The following is a 233-nucleotide window of genomic DNA, read 5'->3' on the forward strand; positions in this document are numbered from 1 at the left end:
CTCTCACCTCAGGAGCTCTGACAAACTTGAATCTATTTTCCAAAGACTCTAGGATACAATGCAGTGGGTGTGAGGGGTTTTAGGACCAGATGGAGGCTGCAGGGGGTCATGTCAAAGAGACTTCCTAAAATAACCTTAGCACAAAGTGGCTGGAGGTATATCCTTGGAAGCAAACGCTGAATGAAGATGATTTGAAAATATATCAAGAAAACTACAGTTGGAAATTTCTAAGG

The sequence above is a fragment of the Sorex fumeus genome, unplaced genomic scaffold (genome assembly GCF_029834395.1).
Source record: "Sorex fumeus unplaced genomic scaffold, SorFum_2.1 ptg000010l, whole genome shotgun sequence".
Lineage (NCBI taxonomy): Eukaryota > Metazoa > Chordata > Mammalia > Eulipotyphla > Soricidae > Sorex > Sorex fumeus.